This window comes from Meriones unguiculatus, chromosome 3, assembly GCF_030254825.1.
Source record: "Meriones unguiculatus strain TT.TT164.6M chromosome 3, Bangor_MerUng_6.1, whole genome shotgun sequence".
NCBI classification, from domain to species: Eukaryota; Metazoa; Chordata; class Mammalia; order Rodentia; family Muridae; genus Meriones; species Meriones unguiculatus.
The window spans coordinates 145,641,151-145,667,119 of NC_083351.1; the positions used below are offsets into that span (position 1 = coordinate 145,641,151).

General features: G+C 39.3%; 1 long non-coding RNA gene across 5 annotated transcripts; it reads left to right on the forward strand.

Moving 5' to 3' along the window:
- The first annotated feature begins 5 nt into the window (after window positions 1–5).
- LOC132653167 (uncharacterized) lies at window positions 6–25,969 on the forward strand. 5 transcript variants are annotated; one of them, XR_009590908.1, is made up of 7 exons: window positions 250–327; window positions 1,165–1,316; window positions 3,396–3,450; window positions 11,478–11,723; window positions 17,166–17,243; window positions 17,918–22,071; window positions 24,153–25,969. It is a non-coding gene; the product is annotated as an uncharacterized LOC132653167 (long non-coding RNA). The 5 variants fall into 5 exon arrangements; XR_009590907.1 differs by lacking the exons at window positions 250–327; window positions 3,396–3,450 and adding an exon at window positions 6–109 and having other exon boundaries at window positions 1,169–1,316; window positions 24,153–25,968; XR_009590906.1 differs by lacking the exon at window positions 3,396–3,450 and having other exon boundaries at window positions 24,153–25,968.

A 25,969-nucleotide genomic window follows, 5' to 3' on the forward strand; every position in this document is an offset into this window, starting at 1 on the left:
CCCAGGGCGAGCCGGAGCCCGGCGCTCGGCTCCAGCACCTTACCTTGTCTTGCCTGCGCGCGCTGTTCGCTGGTGAACTTGGGAGCTCCTGCCACTGGAAGCTAGGCAAGTTGGTTCCAACCTGTAACTCAGGGGACGCTACCCAGGGTCCTTCGACCCTGCTCCCCGGGTCAGCGATTCCACAACCTCAAGTGGGTTTCCTGCGACTGGTCCTGGCTGACTTCTTTCTGTCGACCCCCTTCCTTTCACAGTGCTTGATGGCTGGAAATAATGAAGCGCCTTTCTCATGGGTTGTATGAGGGCATGCTGGTGCCCACTGCGGAAGATGTAGGTGGAGAAAGGGCGGGATGACAGGGATTGCGGGGTGTGGCGGTGGGACATGTACCTTGTTGGTACAACAGCCTTTGGGACCTTGCCTTTAGCGGCCAGGACGCTGAGCTGCCTGATTCTTCCTACTAACCTGGGTGGACTTGTGCCAAACTTTTGGGAAGTTACTGGAGAACACTGCCAATGGCATCTGTCGAGATGCCGTTTTAATGATAACAAATTTCCTTACTTTGACCTACCCCGCTCAGCACACACTCAGGCCCTCCCCTTGCCACTCTACCAAGGAGCTAGGGGCATAGAGACCTGTGACCTCTTGAAACCCTTCTCTTTCAGAATGGAACTGATTGAACTCCAGAAGTTGACTGAGGGAGGCAAAGGAGGCTGGGTGGGCAGAAAGGAAAAGAGAAAGAGGGGAGAGCATAGAAGGATGGAGGAAAGGAGGATTGGAAGGGCTGGAGGGAAAGAGACTTGGGAGGGAGGGATTGAGGGAGGAAGGGGGAAAGAGAGAGCGAGCTCTAAGCAGGATTTCTTTAATGTTTTATGGAATAAAAACAATGACTTGAAACAGGCCTTTAAAAATAACACCAGTTAGTTGAGGGGATGTCATTTACGATGCATATGAAACAACTATTTACATATGATAGGTGTCAATGGCATAAGTAATTTCCGTAATATAATATCCCTGGAACCAGACACCCGTTGTGTTCTGTTTACAATGCTAATGACTGATTAGTGGGGCCTGGCATATGAAAAAAATTAAAAAGCATTCTAAGCATTCTGTGGGGGAGGGGGGTGCTTAATTGAGTCAATTTCTTAATTTTTTTTTTCTTTCCAAAGGAAGGCAGATAGTGTCTATAGAGTGAAGAGCTCTGGGCTCCCTTAGGAGTCCGCATTCTGAATTGCTGCCTGGTGAAATTTATTGGAGTCTTCACAGTTCAATCTCTGAGATCCTTCTCCTGTGGACCGTAATTTAGACTCTCATGCTGGAGGTCTGTCGTTCCTCTGTGTTTCTCTCTTGTTGTAGCCCAGGGTGCGGTAGGCTCTCAGTAAGTGTAATTGGGACAAATCATTGGTGACTCCCTGAGTCAGAGGTCTATCTTACCAACTCTGGTGCAATGTAACCTCTTTCTTTCAGGGAAACAATCAAAGAATTCCCTGTATCCTGCAAACATGCCACGGAAGCACTATCCACGCACACCCTCCGCACATTGCATACAATAAACACGGTGCTCCCAGTGGCCGGTGTTGTTGCTATAGCGTGTATTGACCAGCAGTGGGATTGCTAGGTCACGCTGTAGTTCAGTTCCTAGCCATTTCTATAATAGTTGTGTCAAGTCTCTGCTACACTGAAAGGACTTCCATTATTTTTGAAATATACGTGTTATAGACTTAGTGGTATTAGTGTGGTTTTTATTTTTTTGAAAAAATAAATAATATTTGGGCAGTGTTTGGATCTCATCTGAATAATATCTGTACATGACATTTACAAAGTCGACATTCTTAGGGATTTTGAATTACTAAATATATTGTATATTTATCTGTAAGTGAGTTTGGCAGTTACACCTTGCTTTTGTACTTAATGGTCCCTAAAATCCCACAATACTTTACTAGTAAAAACTCTACTTCCAATACAAACTTCTGATTTATTTTAAAGTCTAATGTTTCCTAGGGAATAAGAAGAATATATTTTAAAGACCAGTGAACTCTGGTAGAGGAATAACCAAATAGTCTGTCTGCTTCTTTGTGCATGGTTCATAACAGAGAATGATACTTTTTGTTAGAACTTGAGTAATTAAACGAGTTCACGGTAAGTGTAGAAGCCGTGCTGGTTACTTTTATAGAACACCATGAACAGGGTAATTTCCAGAAGGTGGAGTTTATTTGCACTACAGTTCCAGAGGCTTAGTGTCCATGGTGGCAAAGCAGAGCCAAGGCAGCCAGAGCTGAGAGCTGAGAGCTGAGAGCTGAGAGCCCACTTCTTGAACCTCAAGTAAGAAGCAGAGAGATTTAAAAAAAAAATGGCATGTCCTCAGACTCTTAAATCCACCCCCAGTGATGTACTCCCTCCTAAACATCCCAAACACCTCCAACTGGATACCAAATGTTCAAATGCTAGAGTCGGTGGAGGGCATTCTCATTAAAACCCCCAAAGAACTCCTCCAAAAACCCATAATTATTTGTGTGTCAATATTCTACACAGTTCACACAGAGTACCAACTGTTAGAATAAATATTCCCTTACCTGTGTCAATAAATCTATGTGGTATAGATGCATATCTTCAACTTTCTGAAGAAACCAGTCATCAAGTCATGTACAATTCAACGTCTCCTGGCAGTAACTAGTGGAGAAAACATAGACATCATCTACAGATGCTGAAAAAAACTGAAGTTGTTACTATGTGATAACTATAATGCTGTGTCTTGTACCAAGAAATCTCATGCCTAATTCACAGACCATTAAAATACCCCAATTTTTTTTTTTCATAAGGAAGCATGTAGCGTGTGTTTTAGTTGTTAAAGGTAGAAAACTTTAAACAAAATGTTATACAGTATTTAATGGGGGAAGTGAATGAGGAGCTATGTTGTAGTGGACACAGAGTACTGTGATATAACACACTGTTCCAATTTAATTTAGCCATACCAAAATATCTAAGGCTGGGTTGTGTAGCTCATCGTTTTGGAGACTTAAAACCAGGGTAGCACAGCCTTGGCTTTAGAGGAATCCTGCTTGCTATGTGACAAGGTGGTGAACGCTAAGAGTTTATGAGAGGGATAGGTCCTATGTACCCGTCCATCCACCCATCCATCTACCAGAGATATCTGCTGCAATGTCTGCAAAACAAAGGGCATAAAAAGGCTTTCCGGAAGGGATTCATTTAAAAATAGCAAAGTGAAAAATAACACCGAGACTTGCTCACAGGCATGAATCTAGCATCTTGAGCAAGTTTGCATGGAAAGAAAAAAAAAAAAACAAAATTTTAGAAAGTAAATATTTATGAAAGGGAAAAGAATGAATAAAGTAAAGATGAGGAACATTTCCTGCTTTGACTATGTAATTCCTTGTTTCAGTGGAAAAAAAATCTGAAGGAAATAAGAAAAATGTCCACATTTTTCAGAGACAGTGGTAAGGACTCGAATGTTCTTTTCCTGGGGCTTCTTGTTGTTGTTTGCTTTGTTTTTGGTTGGTTGGTTTTGTTTGTTTGTTTTGAACAACTGCCGGTGTGCAGCGAACTAGTATAAAACTCGTTGTGTTAAAAACAATGTCTTAGGATGGTCTCTCGCAGCATTTGTAGTGTAGCTATAGCAATTCTCCATGGAGGGCCATAATCCTACTACAGTTAAACAGCAGCTCCACTGGGATTTTCCTATGCCTGTTCAGGGAGTTAGACATTGCTTTATATTTGTACGGCATCTAGCCAGGCTATCCAAAAAAACCGCAGAGGGATTGGTTGCTAGTTGTGTCTCCTCCACTGTCTCTGTCTTCTATTTTAGTTAGCTTGCACTTCCTTACAGGATGATGGTCTAAGAATAGTGAGGCTCCCCAGATACTGTCTGTCCACCCCAACAGTCAGGCTGAAGCTGAAGACTTCTTAACTAAAATTTTCAAAATATAGAACATCTTTATATTGGTGTGAGCATGCTATGACATCTAATGGGATTTGTGCAAAGATAATTCACAATGGGGTGGCCATGTTTGAGGAGTAGTTATGAGCCTGTGCTTGTTTTAGATACCCACATCATTCCTTCCACAAGGGTGAGAAAAATTAAGACCATTTAATTTACTGTATTGGTTAATTTTGGGTCAGCTGCACAAAATCACAGTACACATATATCTGGTAAAATACTGTAGATGTTCCTACAAAAGTTGTTTTTATAAGCAAAATTAAAATTACTCTATAGCCATATCACTCCGAGTAAATCCAGTCTCATATGATAAGATTAAAACTAAAATAGTTAGACACTGAATAAATAAGATTACCTCCCATGCTGAGGCTGTGTCTCATTCAATGGCTTGGAGATCTCTGTAGACAATGGCTAACTCTGCTGGAAAAGAGATTTCTGCTGTGGTCATGAGTTGTGATATTACTGCTGTCTTAGATGCCCAAGCCAATCTAGCTCAGATTTGGCTTATCCAGGTCAGGAGTTAATTCGGTTGTTTTAGAGACAGGATGTCACTGTGTAGCCTTTGTTGGCCAGGAACACAATGTGTAAGACCATGCTGGCCTTGGATTCTTAGTCACCCACTTGCTTGTGTTTCTTGCACCCTGCAATGAAAGGTGTGTACCACCATGCTTGACATGCGTCAGTTCTTTAAAGTTCGGATGCATTGGCCTGGAGAGATGGCTCAGTGGTTAAGAGCACTTACTGCTTTTGCAAAAGACCAGATTTCTGTTCCCAGACCCACATTGGGTGGACCCTCAACTTGAGGGGTCTGACAACCTCTTTTAGCCTATTTTGGCACATGCATACTCATGCATACCCAGACATTGATAAAAAATAAGTAATTTTACATGTGGATGGATAAATGGAAGATGATAGATAATAGATTTTCTACATCTCATTGCTTCTATTTCGTTGGAGAATGGTGGCATAAATAACAGGAATAGCAGATTAAAAATTCATCTAATCTTTTAGGTTCTGATAAATTTCAATGTTTGAATTAAATTATATATTTTTATTTCTTTTCAAATGCCAATTATTTGTTCCAAAGAAAATGCTAAATTTCTAAAGAAACTTGAATCTTGTGACAGATTATCCTGTTATTGGTCTTTAAATGATGAATTTTAGGCAAAAGACGATCACTCATGACATAGGAGCATGTATAAATATAAAATATACATGCACTAAAGTTTAGATTTTAAATTAGTCATCATATTTTAATTGGGTCCCTTTAATATTTTTATCAAATACAGCACCTGTGTTATAAAATCTTGGGAAGTGAAAACTGCCAGCAAGTGGAAGCAAATTATTTTAACATAATTACTTAATTACTACAATTTTAAAAACATACATTTTAAGTATAAAATGGCCTAAACCTTTGCAAAATGGAAGAAAATACCACTTTGGGGGCTGGAGAGAGGGCTCAGTGGCTAAGAATGTTTGCTGTTCTTGCAGAGGACTTGAGGTTGTTTCTCTGCTCCCACACAGGCTGCCCATGGCCATCTGTAACTCCAACTCAAGGGCATTGGTGGACACCCCCATTCACTTACACACACACACACACACACACAAATGAAGGTACCCATACAAACCTTAAAATCGTACCTTATAAACTTAGGGAAACAGTTCCTGTTCCCCTTATTAAAGAAAACCCACTTAGATACTGAGCTGCCATGGGCTACGTCTGAGTAGGGGTTCTAGGTTATATCCATGCATGGTCCTTGGTTGGAGAATCAGTCTCAGAAAAGACCCCTGTGCCCAGATATATTTGGTCCTTGTGGAGCTCCTGTCCTCTCCAGGTCTTACTAAATCCCCCTTCTTTCATATGATTCCCTGCACTCTGCCGATGGTTTGGTTATGAGTCTCAGCATCTGCTTTGATACACTGCTAGGTAGAGTCTTTCAGAGGCCCTTTATGTTAGGGTCCTGTCCTGTATTTTGTTTTCTCCTACTTTCAATGTCCATCCCATTTGTCTTTCTAAGTGAGGACTGATCGTTTTATCTTGGGTCCTCCTTCTTGTTTAGCTTCTTTATGTGTATAGATTTTAGTATCCTATCTTATAGGTCTAGTATCCACTGGCTCTTTGACCTCCTCCCCCACCCCAAGGGAGGAGCAATTTTGCTAGGCCACAGAGGAAGACAATGCAGTCCTGATGAGACCTGATAGGCTATGGTCAGATGGAAGGGGAGAAGGACCATCCCCCATCAGTGGACTTAGAGAGGGGCAGGGAGGAGATGAGGGAGGATGGGTAGGAATTGGGAGGGAATGAGAGAGGGGGCTACAGCTGGGATACAAAGTGAATAAACTGTAATTAACAAAAAATAAAAATTTGGAAAAAAAACTTTGGGAGAATATCAGTGACTGAATTTATTTGACAATTAAATAGGTTTAAAAAAATCAGAAACATAGAATTTACTCCGTATTTTCTGCAACTGTATGGTAAGTGTTTGCATAGGTATGCTTTTCTATCAGTTTACTTTAGAGAGTGACATGAAGTGATCAATACTTGAGAAATAGTCGTAATTAGAATGAAACAGCACATTAGCCTGATGTTTCGATGTTCACTCATAGTTCTAGACACAAACATTTTGGCATTTCAAATGTTTAAATCATAATAACTCTTAAGAAAATGCATAGTGGTAGGCTCTTTTATGCCCTTTTCTCTCTTTTCATATTTTCTCCTAGATACAGAATGTGTCACACAAGTGAGAGGCACATAAACTAAACATTCCGAGTATCATAGGTGTACCCTAGCCTGCCAGCCATTGAACAGAACTAATTTTCCCCACAAACCCGTGAAGCCCGAACATAGCCCAGTGGTAATGCATGCAGCCAGACTGCTCTTCATTACCATCTGGTGGGCACTGCGTGGAGCGGCATTGCTACAGTTTAAAAGAGAGCTAAAGGAGTTGAGTGTCATGCTTAAGGGAACAGCGGGGACATCAACACCATTGACAATATTAAAAATATGACATGATGGGAAGAAAAGAAGGATTAGGGTTGGAGGATTTTCCTTACCATTAAAAATTGAATGTTGAAGAATCGTATTCACTGGAAGCAATGCATAATGGGTAAAAGTTCAATGTCTAATAAATAGGATGCATGAAAACATGAAAGTGCCCATCACTTCTATTTGTTTAATAACAAAAATGATAAGACCAATTTTTCCTTTTATTGACAATGTTCAGAACCTACTAAATCTTTCAGTCATCTACACAGCCTCATGTGTCATTTGCCCCAGAAATATTCCTCTGTTTCATCTACCTGTACAATACTGTCTATCTTTAAAAGTGAGTTTAAATAGCACTTCACTTGAGCATCTATGCAAACCAGGTAAAGACCTTGTTATCTGTTACTATAGACAGTGGCTGAACATCTGTGGATCATTTACATAATAGTTTCCCCTTCATGGTTGAGGTTTCCAGCAGTGAGGGAGGTGGTTTAGTTACTCTCTCAGGATTCAAGCCCTAAACATTCACTATTTACTTATGTAAGGAGTGACCCCAGGAGAAGCCCACTATTATTTAGAGGATTTAAAGGAAAGGCCACTTGTCATATTGCTTGCTTCTCAGATGCTAAAGCAAGTATAGAATTTGATTTTGGAGGGGGAAAATATCCATATATCATACATCATATCTGCTGACACCTTGTAACTCTAAAGCAAAACGCAACCATAGAAACCAACCTGTTGTATTTCATCTTTTGGATGGGGTGGGATCTGAGGCTGAGATGGAAGTTGGAAGACCCACTTTCTCCAAGTTTCAATAATTAAAAGTCATTTGAGAAGCTTTGACACCTAGTTTTCAACCCTTTACACCATATCCTTTTTGTAGATAAGGTCTTGTTTTACACTCAGGGCGATTCTCTTATTTTAGCCTCAGAGATGCTGGGAATACAGATGCCACCACAACCAGCTTTAAGATTTTTATTGGGGTAATGTGGATAAAATGGGTTAGGAGGTAAAAGTGCTACTGAGCCTGACGAGACCTGAATTCCGTGCCTGGGCCTTGAACAGTAGAAGAGAATCAAATCCCACACTTTGTCTTTTGGCCTCTACACACACAGAGTAGTGTGCCCACAGACACACAATCACAAAAATAATTTTAAAAGGTTCTGTTCTGCTATTTTGTTCTCTCATGTTGGAATGAGCTTAGTTCTGAGAATAAGTTTGTCCTTATAATTTCACATCTCTTACAAGATTTTAATTCAGTAATAAGGACTTACCATCAAATTGTAGACCCTACAACTAAAGACACTACAATTTGGCCATAAAACACAGATATTCGGGGCTGGAGAGATGGCTCAGTGGTTAAGAGCACTGTCTGCTCTTCCAAAGGACCTGGGTTCAATTCCCAGCATCCACATGGGAACTTAAAACTGTCTGTAATGCAAATTCCAAGATTTGACACCTTCACCCTAATGCAAATAAAATAAAATTAAATTAAATTAATTATATTAAAAAAATTAAAAAAACACACAGATATTCAAGCAGGACCTGAACTGGAAGTCTCCTCAGTAATGGCTAACCTATAGTAGCAGATTTGATGTATTGGCTTCTGGGGTAAAATGTCATCAAGAGTTTTACCCAGTAAGACCTTTAAACTATAGTAATGATCTTCCATGGAAGATATGGTGCAAGGTGATGTTATCAGCAGCTTTCTGTTTGGACTTGTGGCCCTCCACATAAAAAAAGAGTCCATGGCTGGGGAACTCATTGACTAATCAAAGAGAATGTTATGTTTTACTCTGTTAAGTCTCAGTGAGGAACTGTTTCTTCCGAAATAACTCCCAGCTTTCTATAAACAATTCTTTTTTTTTTCTAATTAAAATTTATTTACTTTTTAAATTTTATTTATTTATTTATTTATTTATTACAATTTATTCACTTTGTAGCCCTCTCCTTCGTCTCCTCCCAGTCCCACAAACCCTCCCTCTTTTTCCTCCATGTCTTTTCCCTAGTTCCCTGATAGAAGGTCCTCCCCTTCTATTTTTATAATTTAATTTTTTTTCAATGCAGTTTATTCAGGAACCTTGAACAATCCTCGGACCCTGGGGAAAGCCAGCCCACAGCTTAAATAGCCTCTGGGTAGCCAACCCAGGCGTGCCACGGGGGCAATGCAGATAGGTCCACATACATGGAAGCAAGCCAGATCCTCAGCCTTAGCCAAATGTGGAATTGTTCGTGACAGAGAGCACTCACCATCGGGAAGGTGGAAGGCGGAAACCAGCTCCATCTTTAAGGCATAGCATTCCGCAGCTCTCTACAGTTCCCCCTTTTTGTTTTAGACGCATCAGGCAAGAGTAGAGGTCTGATCTCTGATATTAGAAATAAATTGGGACTTTGTACCGATGTTCATTTAGGTGTCATCCACCCAAAGAGCATCAGACCCGTCTGATACCTTTTTCTCAGAGGCGGGACCTGGGGCATCAACCCGCATGCAATCAGACATGCTCTTCTCTGGGTCGGCTGACCCTGAGTGCAGTGCTTAGCCTCGCATCCTGAGCGTATCATTTTAGCTTTTTATGGTATCCAACCATGCTTGGGGAGAATGTCCTGCTTCAATGGCTGTAAAGGCCTGAATGATCATGGCTGCATCACACTGTTGTGAGACTCTAATCTTGCATATATACCACAGGCAAACCAAGGAGACCAGCACCAGAAGGCCTGCTAACGCTCCCATGCCCGCCCATTCCTTCAGATGATTCATGGCTGCAGCAATCCATGTTGATAATCCTGTGGCTACTCCTGCGTCCACTCTGGTAGAATTTAATGGCCACTCTCAGCTGCTCCATCGTAGTATCGAATTCTCTAGTCCAATTACCTAAAATATAGCTAGACAATTGTTTAGACAGATTTGCAGCACAGGAAAAATTCTCATGTTATATGCTAGTGACACAAAGTCCAGCATACTTTCATTGACAGCCAGGTTGAGCGATTTGCCATAGGGTATCAATTTGCTCCTGCAAGAGGTCAATCCTCTGATTGAACACCATCAAGCTTCCTTTTAGTTGAGCATTAATTCCTTTATGTACAACTAAGGCATGAGCTACATTGGCTAAATGATTATTCAGGGTCTGAGCAGTCTGCCTAGTATGACTCATGGCTAATGCCCTGGTGGTAGCTCCAACAGCCGCCAATGAGATGGTAGTAACAATGGTGGCTGTAGTTCCAAGATCCCTTTTCTGTCTGAAGAGAGTCATAGCGTGAGGGGCATCAATGGGCACAGGCACCCAGTGAGGCATGCGAGTAACCAGGGCATACCTAAATTTACTAGCATTCCAGCATTGGGCAAAAAAGCAAGTATCATTACCACAATTACTTGGCTCTATCTGGCTAATAATGAATAAAAATGGGGGATATAGACAAACAGGTGTGAGCTTATAGGAAATATTATGAGAAGCCTTAACCCCTCGTTGGAACATCCTGCGTCAGTTCTAGAACTAGCAGTGGTGGTGTCCGAGGTCTGAGTAGGTTCAGGAGACCATTGCCCCCAGGGGCGAGACGTGCTCCATGCCAATTGACTAACTCCATGTTTTCCTCCAATTTTGAAAGTCATTTAAGGTTCTTAAATTATTTTTTTCCCTTTTTTTTAAAATTTTTCATCAATTACACTTTATTCATTCTGCATCCCCCCATAAGCCCCTCCCAGTCCCACAAACCCTCCCTCTTCTTCCTCCATGCCTTTTCCCTAGTTCCCTGATAGAGGTCCTCCTCTTCTATTTTTATAATTTAATTTTTTTTATTAATTACACTTTATTCACTTTGTATCCCTCCATAAACCCCCTCCTTCCCTCCTAATTCCACCTCCCCTCACCCTTCTTCACCCATGCCCCTTCCCAAGTCCATTTATAGGGAGGTCCTCCTCTCCTTCCTTCTGATCTTAGTCCATCAGATCTCATCAGGAGTGACTGAATTGTCATCTTCTGTGGCCTGATAAGGCTGCTCCCCCCTCAGGGGAAGGTGATCAAAGAGCAGGCCAATCAGTTTATGTCAGAGGCAGTCCCTCGTCCCATTACTATGGAACTCACTTGGACACTGAACTGCCCTGGGCTACATCTGTGCAGGGGATCTAGGTTATCTCCATGAATAGTCCTTGGTTGGAGTATGAGTCTCTGAAAAGACCCCTGTGTTCAAATTTTCTGGTTCTGTTGCTCTCTTGTGGAGTTCCCATCCTCTCCAGATCATACTATTTCCCTCTTCTTTCATATTTCATGCACTCTGTTCAGCAGTTGGCCATAAGTCTCAGCATCTGCTTTGATAATCTTCAGGGCAGAGCTTTTCAGAGGCCCTCTGTGGCAGGTTCTTAACTTGTTTCCTGTTTTCTTCTTCTTCTGATGTCCATCCTCTTTTCTTTTCAGGATGGGGATTGAACATTTTAGTCAGGGCCCTCCCTCTTGATTAGTTTCTTAAATGTACAGATTTTAGTAGGTTTATCCTATATTATATGTCTATGTGAGTGAGTATATACTGTGTGTGTCTTTCTGCTTCAGGGATAGCTCACTCAGGATGATCCTTTCCAGTTCCCACCATTTGCCTGCAAAATTTCATGAAAGAGGCTCAAGTACACAATAAGGACATTTGCTCAACCATGTTTGTAGCAGCTTTATTTGTAATAGCCAGAAGCTGGAAACAACCCAGATGTCCTTCAACTGAAGAATGGATACAGAAATTGTGGTACATCTATAAAATGGAATATTACTCAGCAATGAAAAATAAGGAAATCAAGAAATTTGCAGGTAAATTTATTTACTTTATATCCATGCTGTAGCCTCTGCCCTCATCTCCTCCTGGTTCCAACTGCCCTCCTTCTTCCCCCCTGTATTCCTTCCCTAGTCCACTGATAGGGGAGGAGAACCTCCCCTACTATCTGAACCTAGTCTATCAGGTCTCATCACTACTGTCTGGCTTCTCTTTCTCTGTGACCTAGTTAAGACCACCTCACCAGGGGGAGGTGATCAAAGAGCAGGCAACCGAGTTCATCTCAATGACTGCCCCTGCTCCCTTTACTAGGGAACCTGCATGGACACTGAGCTGCCAACGGGGCTACATCTGAGCAAGCAGTCTAGGTCCTCTGCCATGCATGGTTCTTGACTGATTCATGAGCCTCTGCAGGGACCCCTGGGCCCAAATGATTTAGCTCTGTTGCTCTCCTTGTGGAGGTCTGTCCCTTCCAGATCTTTCTATCTCCCCTTTCTTCCATAAGATTCCCTGAACTCTGCCCAAAGTTTGGCTATGAGTCTCAACATCTGCTTCCATACCCTGCTGAGTAGAGTCTTTCAGAGGCCCTCTGTGGAAGGCTCTTGTTCTGTTCCCTACCTTCTTTTTCTTATGTCTATTCCTGTTTGCCCTTCTGAATGAGGATTAAGCCTTTCCCCTCAGGTCCCGCTTGGTGTTTAGCTTCTTTAGGACTATAGATTTTAGTATGTTTGTCCTATATTATATGGCTAAATAAGATCTCTAACCTAATCTTAAAGTAGCTGAGCTACAAGTTATAAAGTCTAACCATGTCCTCGTTTAATTTTAATTCCTGTCTATTCTGTTTTGTTGACAGCCAATTTTCAGTACTTTCACTTTCTTTGATTTACTTACAAAGTACTTTTTCAGTACTTTCACTTAATCTTCTCTTTAAAATAATGTGCTTGAAACCTGCACATTTCCGATTTAGATTGTTATCATACGTTTTCAAATTAACCCATGAAGTAATAACATCTGGTTTTACATAGATTGGTGAAATGAGATGCCATTTTCTCAACTTGTTCCAACATCTTTTGAAAACTGTAATACCTTAATTTGGATTGTTTACAAGACAATTACAATGGAGAATGTTTTCCCTTTTCTTTCTTTGGCTTATCAAATTATAACCATAGATTTTGATTTTTAGTGAGACTGTTCTACAGAGGTTTCATAAGGCTATTGTTCTGGCTCTTAGAGAAGGCATTTGACATATTATATTGCCATTTAATTCTGCTAGACTGAATAACCCCACAAAAATCACAGTAAATATTGAAAATGTGTTAAAGTGTCCATACAAAATAAAAAAAGAACTCTTTTAGGGACCCAGCAATAGGTCTCATGTCATGAATATTAAAGCACTCCAAATCAGAGGTCTTCACTCATTTTTAATGCATTGATCTTAACTATGAAAGGTGATTTTTCCAATAGTCTTATGTTTTAAATTTAGAATTATAGTGACTATCTATCACAAAGTTCTACAAAAAAACATGCTGTTTGCACTTTTTGGTTCTTCTTGGCAAATCAAAATTACAATGCACAAATCCAAGTACCATAGACTAGACCAAGTGGAAGAACTGTAAAGTTTAACAAGGTGGCAGGCTTACCCCAAATAGGTCAAATCTTGCATTGAATATAAATATAAAAAATGCAATTGAAAACAAAATGTGGCTGCACTGAGAAACAAAGCAAAGCTCAAGCATCTGTCGCTAAGAAGAGACTTTAAATGTAAAGACACAAATCTTTAAGGTAAAACATCTACCATGTTGTTCCTGTGTTAATATTAGATAGTACTTTATCTGTATGAAATATTAGAAATAAAGAGATGTTTCATATTGATAAAGATACACCCTCACCGTGAGGACATAATTATGAATTTGAGAATTCATCTTTAATCAATGCACAGGTATTTTTTGTTGTTTGCTTTTTGTTTTTTAAGCTAAAGATGTATTAGTCAGACTTATTCTCATAGAAAGTACCCGGCAAAAGAACCTGGAAGAGAGAAAAATTTACTTTAGTTTACGGTCTCAGGGGTTTTAGTCCATCATGGGGGGAAGTGAAAAGCAGAGCCTGTCAGTTCCTAAGGCCAGGAAGCAGGGAGAGAGAATGCCCATGCTAGTTGATGTTCTTTTTTTCCCTTTTCTATTATTTGCGATAACACCATCCACATTTAGTGTGGTTACTCTTAAGGGGCTTTTCCTGGGTAGATGTGAACAAATGTCTACTCCATCCAGATAGGCTTCCAGTGACAGACCAAAGGAATGATTCTACCACACTGCAAATTGAAGAAACACTGGGTCTCCTAGGGTTACTTACATTAATGTGACTGAGAGTCATTTACAAGACAGTGAGAGATGCAAAGGGTTGCAAGGCTAAAAAGCCCAGCTCTGCCTGGGTGATCACTTTAGAGCTCCCTGCAGGACTCACCTGAGGCTGACTGGGGGAAGATTCTCCTCTACTCCACAACAGTTTACAGATTGTGAATCTTACAAACTTCAACTTTGCAGAGGCTTTCAGATTTCATTTATTGCCTGAGGCTGATGAGCTGTCTTCCTCTCTTCCAGAAGTGGTGTTTCAATGTGGAAGAAACTGCTACACAGTTTTAGCCCTCACCATCTCTGAGGACACACTTACCCACATATTAAGATATGTACTTGGTATCTCCGGTTGGTAATCAAGAAGAATCATTACAAAAGAAAATGGCCTTTGTACTTCATTAAAATTTAATTATACCATTACCTTCTTCCCTCTTCTCCCTTCAAGCCCTTCCACGCCCATCAGTTCTCAATTGTACTAGCAACCTCCCATAAGGTTTCACCTCTAAAACATCTATACATTTCTATAACTCCAAATGGAAGATAGACTTCCTAGCACAGGAATGTCTGGGTGTGATAGCCATAATCATGTCACAGAACTAATAAAACTAAGATCCTTAATCACAATGGATATTTTTCTTTTTTCTTTTGTTGTTATTACTTATTGCAATTTATTCACTTTGTATCCCTGCTGTAGTCCCCTTCCTCATCTCTTCCCAATCCATCCTCCATCCTTCTTCCCACCCATGTTCCTTCCCTAGTCCACTGATATGGGAGGTCCTCCTCCTTTACCATCTAGCCTATCATGTCTCATCAACATTGTATAGATTGTCTTTCTCTGTGGCCTAGTAAGGCCACCATTCAAGGGGGATTGATCAAAGAGCAGGCAACCGAGTTTATGCTAGAGACTGCCCCTGTTCCCTTATTAGAGAACCGCCATGGAGACTGAACTGCCCATGGCTACATCTGAGCAGGGGGTCTCTGTCTTCTCCATGCATGGTCCTTGGTTGATTCATCAGTCTCTGCAGGGTCCCCTGAGTCCAGAATCTGGAAACAACTTAGATGTCCCTCAACCGAGGAATGGATACAGAAATTATGGTACATTTACACAATGGAATACTATTAAGCTATTAAAAACAAGGAAATCATGAAATTTGCAGGCAAATGTATGGAAATAGAATACATCACCCTGAGTGAGGTAATCCAGAAGCAGAATGACGCACCAAGTATATACTCACTTATAAGTAGATATTAGCCGAATAATACAGGATAAACATACTAATATCTAAACTCCTAAAGAAGCTTAATAACAAGGAGGATCCTGGGGAAAATGCTTAATCCTCACTCAGAAGGGCAAACAGGATAAACATTGGAAGTGGGAGAAGACAAGGAACAGGACAGGAGCTTACCACAGAGGGCCTCTGAAAGACTCTCTCCAGCAGGGTATCAAAGCAGATGCTGAGGCTCATAGCCAAACTTTGGGCAGAGTGCAGGGAATCTTAAGGAAGAAGGGGGAGACAGACCTGGAGGGGACAGGAGCTCCACAATTGAATATTTTAACGCACCTCTCAGTATCTAATGCAGAAGTAGATGAGAACTGTCATGAACATATAGAAAATAACTGATAACTCTAATAACAAACTGGTTACTGGTACAGGGAGATACTGGACCTATAACTGTATGACATATAATGTTCTCAAATGGTACAGAACATTACCAAGCTGACCACATGTTAGGGTACACGGCAAACCAAACCAATGTCAAGAGGTTGAGATAATAACAAACCTGTTACTTTACTACTGTGAAATTAACCGTGAAGTGGGTAGTAAATAAATCAGAATGAAACTTCCATGATAATAAAGAAAAAATCAAGCAAGGGACCAGAAAGATGTGATCCAAGTTTCAAGAGGCTTAACACTTAAGACATTTGTATCTTAACAAAACTAGATAATATATTTATATTTATGTTTACATATATGTGTGTATGTAATATATACATACAATTTCAAGCTGTTGCAGCTGTGATGATGAAGGTAGTAACAGTGAAACTAGGTAAAGGTTGGTTTTTTGGGGCACAAAACATGGAGTCTAGCAGACCAGTAAGTCCTTGTAATATTGTTGATAATAATGGCTGCCTAAACTACAAAGGTGGCAATGCTGGTGCATGCCAGTGGAAATCTTAGGAGAATATTTATGCAACATGACAGGAATAACTACAATTCAGTGACAACAATATGGCTGCCAAGTTTCTGTTTTTTTTTTGTTTTTTTTTTTTTAACCTTAGTTAGATGCTGGTAGTGTTGTGGTACTCAATTATACTCTCACAACTTGCAAAGTGGACACAAGGAAGATGATCAGGAGTTCAAGACTATACTCCTCCTGAAAAAATAAAAGCTAATTTGAGGTCAGCCTGGGATATGTGAAGTTTTGTCTCAAAAAACAAAGCAGCCACAAAATAAAAATTAAAGAGAACTGAAGATGTAGCTCTGTGGTACAGCTCTTGTCTGGTATATGCAGGTTCCTAGAACAGTGCGCAAACATACATACAGAGAGAGACAGAGAGAGAAACAGAGAGAGAGAAGACAATAAAAAGAATGCTGTTATAAGCCTTATTACTTGAGAAAAATAAAATGTTTCCCTTATTACTCTATAATTGGGCTTTTTTAATTATCTAAGTTTTTATTGATTAAAGTGCTGTACATAATAGTTTTGTGACTGCGAGACTGGATACAGTCTTTTTTTTTTTTTTTTTTTTGAGGGAGCAGTCTTTGGGGGATTGTAATACAATTACATAATTTGCTCCTTTCCTCCAAACTCTCCCATGTCGCCTTTCTCGTTATCTTTCAAATGCTTGACCTCTTTTTTCATTAATTATTGCACATGCATATATGTATATATTGTTCCTAAACATAATCCTCACAGGCTATATAATGTGATTTGTATTTTTTAAAGGCTACCATTATGACATATTTACCCTGAAGTTTAATTCATACAATTTAAATTAACACAGTATTAATGCCTTCAATATTAATAGCAAGTTACATCTACTAAACTTAACATGTCTATGCTCAAAACAGCATCAACTTATGTATCTATATATTTATTTATTTATTCACTTACTTACTTGCTCAGTAAAAGAAGTCGAGTATGCCTGTCAGCACCTGGGAGCCTGAGGCCGGAGAATTGCCACAAGGTGAAGCACAGCCTGAGGTAAAAAAGTATGACAATGTCTCAAAAACAAGAAGTTGAAAAGAGAATGATCGTGGTAGTGAGCCTAATTACATTTACCGTGGTTAAAGCAGATGACGAAAGACTGTGGAATTCCGATTATGTCAAGAAGTTAAGCCATGAAGTAGTGTTTTACAACCTGACCCTAAAAGCAGAGAAGTTGTAATTTCAGTTGGAGAATTTCAGATCTCATTCAGTAATTGAGACAGGAAAACAAAGAATGTGTATGCTGTCTAGATGGATCTACAGAACATAATTTGCAGTACTAAAAATAAAGATAGACATGGGGTGGGGAGAGAAAGCAGAAAGAATAGTGTAACAGTCCCTATCTGATAATAAGTAATTGTAAATTTCATTAAATTTAGTAGACTTTGAAAAGAAAGAAAAATGTGTGTGTGAGAGAGAGACAGAGAGGAAGCAGAGAGAGACAGAGAGAGAGTGTGCCTTAGAAACTCCAATCGCATTCCCAGGCAGTCCCAGCAGGTAAACTAAGAATTCTTCACCTACAACAGCTGTCATTTTTATCAGGTTCCTGCTGGCCTCTAAGTGAATTTGGCTGTTGTACTATAAACACTAATTTAGCCTTTGCTTTGGAGAATATTCAAGGAAACTGTCATAATTAGTTGCCCACATGTCATGGCCTCTTTTTTTCTAAGGAAGAAAGCGGTGTGCAGCAGGAGATGCAGTACCATTTCCCCACCACTCAGAAAAGCTGGCAAGCATAAAATGAGCATCTGTATCCTTCACAAATCAAACACTGCTGCATTCTCCCATGATTAATCAGAATAAATTGAAGAGCATGGGACTCTAAATGTGATGAGATCAACAATCTCTCATATAAGATATCCGAAATAAGAATCCTTCACTCCACTATATTAGAATGTCCAGAAAGACCTTGATCTTCTTGAAGTTCAGAATCTCACCTATAACCAAGATTTAAGCCTGGATCTTCTAGCTCTTGTCCAGTCAGTGGCACTGCCCAAGCATAGTGTCCTAAGTTGTAGGTTCTTCATGTGTCTCCTTGCTTTCTGATTCTGATCGCTCCTCAGCCTCACTAGGATTTGCCCTGATCCTCATTCAGGGTGCAGTGAACTTTGATGTTAGAACTGCACCCTTGGAATGTGTCTTTCCAAAGTGAATTTATTGTTCCCCTTCACTTGCCATTTTCTACATCTTCCACTTAGTGTCTGAAGTTTTGTCTATCATGTCCACTTCAGAGTCCACTTCTCCTTTCCAATGTCTGCTACTTCTCTGCTGCTGACTTGGAAATCATTGACCCCTTCCATGGGATCCCAGCATCCATGCATATTAGTAGCATACTACTATTTCCAGAACAGAATCAGAGGCAGTGTAATATGGATCAAGACTCAGATGTTGGTATAAGGACATGAAAAGAAAGAGTGGACACAGACATTAGGATTGGTCTTCTTCTACTCTTAAAAAAGCTAGTGCTTTTTACGAAGCAACCCGTAAAAGACTTTGTATTATCTATTTATCTATCTTTATTATCACCATCATTATCTATTTATATCTGTTTATGTATGTATCTACATTTCTATGTATCTAATCAATCTAATGTACACATGAGTATATGCCTGATTAAGTTTACTTGTACTACATATGTTCAATTGCCCTTAGAGAGCAGAATGTGTGTCATATTGCCTAGAAATGGAATTAGAGGTTCTTGTTAACCACCTGGTGTGGGTGCTGGGAACTGAACCCATGTCCTCTACAATAGCAATAAGTACTCTTCTTAACTGTTGCTGATAATTGTAACAAAGCATACACTCCCTCAAAAACATCAACAACAAAACCAAAACAAGATCATTCTCTGACAATTGCAGCAGAAAAAAAATCTTTAATAATTGAAAAAATTACTCATAACTATAATTCTAGCATTAGGCTAAAACAGTAGGATTCACATGAGTTCAAGTCCAACTTGGACTACAGAGGGAGACCCTATCCTTGAAAGAAAGAAAAAGAAAGAGAGGGGGAAGTAGTAGAAAGGGAGAAGAGAAAGAAGAGTTTAATGGATGGAAGGGATCAAGGGGTGGGGCCTAGAAAGAGAAAGCTATTAAGATCAACTCTGCCTTGTCCTCAAGTTACTCCATAGAGTGTAGAATAGTAGTTTCTCAGACTTCTTGCTCTTACAGACTCCATTTTACAAGCAGCTTTTGACTATTATGAGAATGGAGAGGGACTGTGCTTAGGCTGGACATGTAAATTTCACCATCTGTCAACGTATGAAGTCACGGAGGTAAATTGGGACCATAAGGATACATGAACATTTTAAAATCCTATCAGAGAAACCAGGCACAAAGCCTTATTGGAACCAACAGATGGAGGAAAGGCTGTAACTTTGTCTTTGTTTGCTTTTTGTTGCAATGATAAACACCATGACCCAAAGCAATGTGGAAAGGTAAGGTTTGTTTGGCTTACACATCTCAGTCACAGTCTATAAATGGGGGAGGTCAGGACAGGAACTCAAACAAGAACCCCCAGAGGAATCCTCCTTATTGACTTGATCTCCACAGTTTGCTCGTCTTGTTTCCTTATACAAACTAGGACCACCTACTCAGGGATGGCATTACCCAGAGTGGGCTGGGATGTCCCAGTTCAATCATTGATCAAGAAAATGCACCACAGACATACCCACAGTCCAGTCTAATCGAGATAAGTCTTGAATTGACACACTTTGTTCCCAGGTGACTCTGGTCTGTATCAAGTTGGCTAAAGATAACGAGCACAGATGTCTTCTAGAACACACAGAGAGGCAGAAACTCATACTATAATAGTGACAGCCCCCACTGACTTTTCATCCGATCACTCTAGGCATGTATCAAGGACCAACAGGCAGAAAACCCCTTCATTTCCCATAGCCTTCAGCTCAGCCTGAGCTTCACTCTTAATGCGTCCTAAATGAATTGCCATCTGCCCACTGTCTTACACATCCATCAGGACCTGTCGTTTATTCTTTGCTGATTTGCTTTTCTGGACCCAGTCAGCGCTACCTTTTCTCCTTTGCAGTTGGACTCCAACCAGCAGCTCTGCTCCAATCCATGCTTCAGCAGCAACCGTAGTAGCTTAACTCTGAGGCCAACAGCCACATCAGATATGTCAGTGATTTCCCACTCAGCTATTTGTCATCAATGCTGAAAACTGTGCATCCTCATCATTTTAAAAGCTTTCACCATTCAGGCCTCTCTGAAACTTCACTCCTCAATCTACATTCAGACCATGCCATGCTGTAACATTCTAGATAGATAGATAGATAGAGTTAGATAGATAGATGATATGTAGCTTAGATAGCTAAAGATAGATGATACATAGATATAAATGGATCATAGATAGATAGAGATTTAATGCATGATATGTAATGTATGATGAGAGAGTTAGTATTAATAATTAAGATTGGAATAAAAAGAGTTTGTATTTTCCTGGGCCAGTGTTTTCAAAGAAAGCAAAACTATTTGGAGAGTTGAACCTTGCTCTATCTTGAGAATTCATTATTTAATAAATTATGCCATCGTGAAAAGATGTAAACATGGTTGTGAATGTTTCTTATATGGAAAGATTATTGCAAAGGACAAATAAACCTTTACAAATATGAATTTTCTGCCTTGATTTACATGCAAGAAAAACAAAGCTCTGAGAATTTAAATAAAAATGTTGAAGACCATACCTGTAGCCAGTTAATAGCTGTGGAGAGAGCTCTTAATTCCTGCTCCAAGGTTGTTTGAGAGATGACTTCACAATGCTAATGAGGGAAATTTGGTAAGAGAAGCAGAGATTTCCTTATTCTATTAGTGCAAATAAATATGATCAATTGAAATCTTGTCACATTTCCTTGCTATCATTTGTTGTTGGGGAATCAGGTCATCACTGTATATTGCATTTATGCAGCCAATTTCCCTCACAAAATCTCTCCTAAAGTGGGATATTGATGCTTTCACATTTTTTAACCTATTTATGGTCTTACGAAGCCTAGGAAGATGCTTTGTCACTGGGGGACTTAGTGTCATCATTTGCAAAATAAGGACAATGAAAAGCACCTGTTTTTTAAGATTGCTAGTGAGGATGAGATGTGCTAATGGATGTTAAGAGAGCTTAAAGAGAGTCCAGAATATATCAGATACTAAGGAAGTGTTAGCTGTTTAATAATAGCTAATTAATAACTAACACATTTGACTGTTGTTTTGTTAAACCTGACACTTTTGTTGTTGTTAACTCATTGCCACTGGTGGAGAGAAAGTCCTTCATCAGTTAGAGGTAAAATGCTTAAGTATGTTAAAACATCAGGAAATTAACACACTGGTGTGAATAGGTTTTAGTTAAAGTGAAAATGAGGGCATAAAAGCATGTAGTTTCTATAGTGGATAGTTCAGAGGTCACGGTACCTAAAAGATGAGCAGAAACATACCTGAATGACAAAAATTAACAACACAGGAGTGGAAAGAACAGAGATAAACTTCAAAGACTCTGACTTTGCTTGAGGCTTCCAATTATCATTGCTGCTGCAGAAATGAGCCCAGTGGGGTAGCTGGCCCTCTATCCCTGATCCTGCTTCAAGATTCATGGCCTCCAGTAGGCACCCAGCCCAGCTGTGAACTGTCTGGACAAGAGTCACTATGAAAAACTGGCAGCAAGAAGCTCATGGGGCCTATCCAAGAACTTTGTACTCATATACTGCTTGCCTGGAGCTAAAAACTAGACAGGAAATTACAAGGGTAAGGTCCAAGGTGAGGCAAACACGGCCATGTTCGACGAGGAAGCAAAGAAGCAGCAGACATCAGGATCACATTGTTCCCAGGTAAATGGTTTTTGAGCACACACACCTGCTCTCTGCGGGGGGTATGTCTCAAAACTCCTGCCAGGAGGAGGGGGACTTGAGAATAATTTGTCTAAACTTGGCACTAAATTGCATTTTTCAGGGGATTCCAATATCAAAGCTCCTCATACATTCATACTCTGTACGTAGGGTACATTTTCTTAGTGAAAGGAGGAAATATGACCTTTCAAAAGCTTAAAAATTGATGCCTAAGTCTGATTTTACATGCTTGCTAAATGAACAGTGCTTAAGACTTCCATCAAGTATTTGAAATATTCGCCCCCCAAAACCCCTGCTAGTCATCTAAAGTTGATGTTTAAACATATTTTAGGTTTAATTGTTTTAACTTTTGCAGTTAAAAACTAGTTCTTTGAGGATTTTGAACAATGTGCTTTGATCATATTTACTTCCTGTAATAACTTCTCCCACATCCATGCCCTCTTCTTATCCACCCAACTTTATATCCTATATTTTTTAATTTTAAAATGAAAAGAACAACAGCAACAACACAAATCTATCAAGTCCAATTTATGCTTCCCATATGTCCTAGCATGTATGGACTTCCACTGGAGTGTGGTTGACTTAACAAAGACCAAACCTTTAAAGAAAAACGACTGTCCCTCTCTAAGCCACTATCACTTGCCAATAGCTTCTCAAATAGGGCTGGGATAACCTGCCCACCTCCCCTTGCCTGTTGAGATTTTGTCTGAATTGAGCTTGTACAGGTCTGGTGCACGCTGTTACAATATCTATAAAAGAGATGCTCAACCCATGAGTCGTGACTCCTCAGAGGTCAAGCAACCAGTCTCAGGGTCTACCTAAAACCCTTGGAGAACACGGATATTTACATTATGTTTCTCAACAATAGCAAAATTACAGTAATGAAGTAGCAACAAAAATAATTTTATAAGATGGAATCTCAAAGTCATTTTGATTTGTATTTCCCTGATGACTAAGGACACTGGGCATTTTTCAAATGTTTCTCTGCCATCCTACATTCCTTTGTTGAGAATTATCTGTTGAGCTCTGTAGTCCTTTTTTTTTTAATTTTATTTTTTGGTATGTTGGTGGTTAGTTTCTTGAGATCTTTATACATTGTGGATATTAGACCTCTGTTATATGTAGGATTGGTGAAGATCATTTCCAGGTTTGTTTGCTGTTGTTTTGTTTTGTTGACAGTATCTTTTGCTTTACAGACACTTTTCAGTTTCAAAAGGTCCCATTTATTAATTGTTGATCTTAGAGCCTGAGCTGTTGGTGTTCTGTTCAGGAAGGTGTCTCCTGTGTCAATTAGATCAAGGTTTTTCCCCATTTTTTCTTCTAACAAATTTAGTGTGTTTGGTTTTATATTGAGGTCTTTGATTCCTTTGGACTTTAGTTTAGTGCAGGGTGGAAAATATGGATCTATTTGCATTTTTCTAAATCCAGTTAGACCAGCACCATTTATTGAAGATGCTATCTTTTTGTTTGTTTGTTTGTTTGTTTGTTTGTTTTGTTATATGGCTTTGGTGTCCAGAGCTGTGTGGATTTATTTCTAGATCTTCAATTCTATTCCATTCCATGGATCACCAGTCGATTTCTATGCCAGTACCATACAATTTTTATTACTGTTTCTCTATAGTACAGTTTGAGATCAGGGATGATGATACCTCCAGAAGTTCTTTTATTGTACAGATTTGTTTTAGCTATTCTGGAATTTTTTTTATTTTTGTTTTTCCCTATGAAGTTGAGAATTGTTCCTTCAAGGTCTGTAAAGAACTTTGTTCGTATTTTGATGGAAATTGCATTGAATCTGTAGCTTGCTTTTGGCAGGATGGCCATTTTTACTATGTTAATCCTACTGATCCAAGAGCATGGAAGATCTTTCCATTTTCTGATATCTTCTATTTCTTTCTTCAGAGACTTGAAGCTCCTGTCATACAGGTCTTTTACTTGCTTGGTTACAGTAACACACAGATATTTTATATTGTTTGTGGCTATTGTGAAAGGTGTTGTTTTCTCAGCCTGTTTGTCCTTTGCATACAAGCGTGCTACTGACTTGTTGCTGTTATTTTTATATCCAGGCACTTTGCTGAAGGTGTTTATTGAGACAGAAACTAAAAAGAGAAATAATGAAACTAAGAGATGTCATGAATCAAGAGGACCTAAAAGATATCCACAGAACATTTCACCCAAATAAGAAGATATATACATTCTGTTCAGCAACTCATGGAACCTTCTCCAAAACTGACCATATAATCTGTCACAAAGCAAGCCTCAACAGATGCAAGAAGACTGAAATAACCCCTTGTACCTTATCAAACCACCATGAATTAAAGCTGGCACTCAACAATAACTGAAACAGAAGACCTACGAACTCATGGTAATTGAACAACTTCCTACTCAATGACCACTATGTCAAGGATGAAATAAATAAATTAAAAACTATTTATAATTCAGTGAAAATGAAGGCACAACATACCGAAGCTTATGGGACACAATAAAAGCAATGTTAAGGGGAAAGTTCTTAGCACTAAGTGGCTTCTTTAAAAAATTGGAGAGTTCTCATTCTAGCAGTTTAAAAGCACATCTAAAAAGCTCTAGAACAAAAAGAAGCAAACACACCCAAGAGGAGTAGACTGTAGAAAAATAATCAAACTCAGGGATGAAATCAATAACTTAGAAACAAAGAGAACAATACAAAGAATCAAAAAACCAAAAGCTGGTTCTCTGAGAAAATCAACAAGATAGACAAACCTCCCAGACAAACTAACTATAAGGCAAAGAGATAATATCCAAACTAACAGAAGCAGAAATGAAAAGGGGACATAACAACAGACCTGAGAAAGTCCAAAGAATCATTAGGTCTTACTTCTGAAGACTGTATTCCACAAAATTGGAAAACCTAAAGGTAATGGATGATTTTCAGGATAGATTTTACTTATCAAAGTTAAATCAAGATTACATAAACAGTTTAAACACTCCTATAACCCCTAAGGAAATAGAAGCAGTCATCAAAAGTATCCCAACCAAAAAAAAAAAAAAAAAAAAGCCCAGGGCCAGATGGTTTTATCACAGAATTGTACCAGATTTTCAAAGAAGAGCTAATACCAGTACCCCTCAAAATATTCCACAAAATAGAAACAGTAGGAACATTGCCTAAAAGCCACAGTCACCCTGATACTTAAACCACACAGATTCAACAAAGAAAATTTTAGACTAGTCTCCCTCATGAACATTGATGCAAAAATGCTCAATAAAATACTTGCAAACCAAATTCAAGAACATATCAAATACATCATCCACCATGATCAAGTAGACTTTATACCAGGAAAGCAAGGATAGTTCAATACATGAAAATCCATCAACATAATCCACCATATAAACCTGAAAGAAAATAAATCACATGATCATCTCATTGGATGCTGAAAAAGCCTTCATGATAAAAGTCTTGGAGAGATCAGGGATATAAGGCTGATAGCTAAACATAGTAAAGACAATATACAGCAAGCCAATATCTAACATCAAATTAAATGGAGAGAAACTCAAAGCAATCCTACTAAATTCAGGGAGAAGACAAGGCTGACCGACCACTCTTGCCAAATCTCTTCAATATAGTACAAGAAGTTCTAGCTAGAGTGATAAGACAATTAAAAAAAAAGATAAATGAAATACAAACTGGAAAGAGAGAAGTCAAAGTATCTCTATTCACAGATGATATGATAGTGACCCTCAATTGCAGGTTTCTGTGTTAATCACCATTTATTGAAAAAAGAAATTTCCATACAAGAGTTGAAAGATACACTAACCTATGAAGAAGTCATTAGGAGTAAGCTTAACCCTGTGTCAATTTAGCAGAATAATAATAATAATAATAATAATAATAATAATAATAGATTCT